The sequence below is a fragment of the Olea europaea genome, chromosome 22 (assembly GCF_002742605.1).
Source record: "Olea europaea var. sylvestris chromosome 22, O_europaea_v1, whole genome shotgun sequence".
Classification (NCBI taxonomy): domain Eukaryota; kingdom Viridiplantae; phylum Streptophyta; class Magnoliopsida; order Lamiales; family Oleaceae; genus Olea; species Olea europaea.
This window is the reverse complement of record NC_036258.1, coordinates 14,289,871-14,293,561: the sequence shown is the minus strand read 5'-3', so window position 1 is coordinate 14,293,561 and position 3,691 is coordinate 14,289,871.

The following is a 3,691-nucleotide window of genomic DNA, read 5'->3' as shown; positions in this document are numbered from 1 at the left end:
CACCACTATGGAACCTAACCAACTGTTCTTGACTTGACTCTTTTGAAATTTGCTTTAACACTCCACCAAAGCGTAAATCATAGGCATCGATTTCAATAATAATTGAAGCAGTAGGGTCAAGAATTGATAAACATGAAATATTTTTGACAGCCTTTTTGACTTTTTGAATAGCTAATATGCACTCGTGACTCCATGAGTCCGGGTTCTTTTATAGTCTTTTGAAAAGAGGAGCACAGATCAGCCTTATCTCTTTAATAAATTCATTGACATAATTGACACAACTAAAAATATTTGAAGAGAAGATTTGTCTAAAATTTCATTAGGAAATTTTTCAGTAAAATCTAGACTTCTCTGATTTGGAATAATTGAACCATTTTAAATATTATGACCTAAAAATTTAATTTTTGTTTGACATAAAATAATATTTTTAGCAGAGACTGCTAAACTATTTTTCTTGATAACATGCACTGTATTGATATGTTTGAAATGTTGTTCTATACTTTCTGAAAACATAAGAACATCATTAATGCAAACAATAATGAAATTTGTAAAAGGATTGAAAATATCATTCATGATTTTTTGAAATTCAGAATGAGCATTTTTTAGACCGAATGGCTTAACATTCCATTCGTATTGACCAAAAGGAACATTGAATGCAGTTTTATATTTATCTTCTTTTTTAATTTGAATCTGTCAGAAACTTGACTTCATATCAAATTTTGAGAAGATAACAGTTTTGAAAATCTATTTAAAAGATCTTTCTTTTGAGGAAGTGGATAATGAATCCATTGAAGAGCAGTATTGAGAGACTTATAATTGATAACAAGACGCGGAGCATCTCGTTCAATTTCAGCTGAATTATTAACATAGAAAGTTGAGCATCTCCAAGGAGATTTGCTCAGACGAATTAAATCTTTGTCAAGTAAATCATTGATTTCCTTGATACAAATGTCTAACAAATCTTTGTTCATTTGATCATGACGAAATTTTGTAGGAATATTTGATTGATGAAAATCAGAATTGTATGGAAGAGATACCACATGCTTCTTACGATCCCAAAAGACATTTGGAATAGTAGAACAAATCTCTTTTTCCATTTGGTTTTGAAGATTTGAAATTTTTTCTTGAATTGAAGGATCTTGTAATTGTTCTTCAATTCTTTGAAATTTAATTTCTTTTTTTGAGAAATCTAATATGATTTTTCTTGAAATTGATATTGTTAACTATCTTTGAAATTGATGCTTCTTTTAAAAAATTAACATCTTTATAAGAATGAGGATTTGTAAATTTAAAATAAATTTCTTGATAAAAAATATTTGTAGTTAAACCTTTTGAATTAGTTTGAAAATGATAAATTTGAATAATAAAAAGAGTACCAAGAATTACTTCTTGATCCAAATCTTTTATAAGATAAAAAAATATTTTTCAAACAAATGTTTGAATTATAAATATGAGCTTTTGAAAGTTTATATTGAATATTGAGTTCTTATCACTAGCACCATAAAGACGCTCAGTAGTTTTTTCAATATATTTTGTAGGTATCAATTCTTCACGGATACAATTTTGATCAGCTCCAGAATCAATAGGGACTCTAGATGTAAATTTGAATTCTCTGTTGATTATAATGGTCATATTGCAGTACCATTTTTGAAGTTGAGCACGATTAATAACATTAAACATTTCTTCTTCAGATTGAATGGTTGAAGGAATGAGAAGATTGTATTCTTCACCAGGAGAGCTAGAAGAGGATAAATAAGAATGAGTCTTTGACTTTTGTTTCTTATCTTGAGTTTCGAGAAGAGAAACTTCCATTCTAACATCTTTCATTTGACGTTCAAGAATAGAAATTTGATTTTTCATAGAATTGACTTCTGATTTTAAATCAAAATTGGAAGATTTTGAAGTTTCAAAATGGTTTAAAGCATTTTGCATATTGAAAGGTTCAACTTTTGATTTTGAAGGAAGAAGGGAATTAAACTTATTTTTGAGTTGTGGATCTTCAATTTGATCAACAATCTCTTTAATAAACTCTTCTTATTTAGTAAGAACATTTATAGCTTTACAACCATAAAGTTCTTTACTTTGGCTTGAAGGGGATTGAGAATTTGAACTAAATACAACATCAAAATCTTCTTGATGTTGATAAACATGTTCTAATTCTGAGTTAGACTCATTATCAAAACTAGAATTTGAATCAATAATATTGAGGAGTTGAAGCTTAGTATCTTCATCAATTTGAATTATTAATCTTGCTTTTGAGATGACACTTATTAGAATAATGTCCTGATTTTTTACATTTTCAACAAGTAATATTATTTTTTCTTGAAAATCTTTTTAGAATAATTTTTTGAATAAGAGAGTTTTTGAAAATTCTTTTCTTTTGAATAAACTTTTCTTTTTGAAAAATTTGAAAAAAGAAATCTTTTTGTTTTTTATGGAGAAATTATTTTCTCAAATCCATATTATTCACAGAATGATCCAAGTTTTTTTCGACTATCCAATCTTTCTGTTTCTAATTTGGATTTAGGTTTGAGTTCATTACAGAGTGCTAATCCTTCTCTATTAATGAAACAATTCAATTCTCCATAAGAAAGAACATCATATGGAATATTATTTGAATATTCCCTTTTGAATTGAATTTTTGACTCTTTCAGAGAATAATTTTGGAAATCCAGATAAAAATCTTTCTTTATAATATGTGATTGTTGATTTAAAAATATACTATCAAACTTAATTTATTGAAATGCACAAAATAATCGAATTACGCAAATGTTTGATTCCCATTATCCAATAATTCATTTTTTATACTCATTTTCAAACACATATTTTGTCAATAAAATAATTTACACGTAAATTCAAAAAAATTCATTACTTTTTAACTACATATTCTCCAAAAAATCAATATTACAAAACTCATTTTAACATAAAAATGTGGCTCAAACAAGGGCAGATTTTTGAGTATTAAAAAGAGATATTAGGGCACACAACTTTATTTATAGACCATCTTTAATTCTCTAATCAAGATTCTTAACTTAATGCCACGTTCGATTCAATCCTTCTAATGTCAAATTATCTTTCTCAAATTCAAATTGATTCTATTTAACTAAGTCAATTTCATATATCTTTGTGAATCACGATACACCTAAGTAACATAGTTAAACGGATTAAATTTCTAGTAATTCATATAACGACCATAATAACTACAAAATATATCTCTACACTTTTATACTTGTTTTCAGATTTTCCTATGTGGTCTAAATCTATAACTTACCTCTCGGCTTATTATATACTTACAAGATCATTAAATTGTTAGTCAAGTAATTCAAAGCATTCACAAACATCGATAAAATCAACACATATAAAATTGAGATCTAGAATCATGAAAACTGAATTAAAGGGTCCGATTAAACTACATTGCTTGCCCTGAAAAATTTGTTAGCTACATCATCGAGCTTTGAATTAAAATCTAGAGAAGTGGATGAATCCTGAACCAAGATCATCTTGCCCAAATCAATGCTTCAAACCATAGTTTCGATAACTTGATTTACTGTTTTTCTTCGATGTGTTTCTATCTAATTCTCAAGTTATGGAACTCTTTTGTCTCTATATTAGGTCTTTACATAGTAGCATACTTTATATAAGAGTTCCCATAAAAGATAAACTCGAAAAAGAATAAAAGAAACAAAAAAAA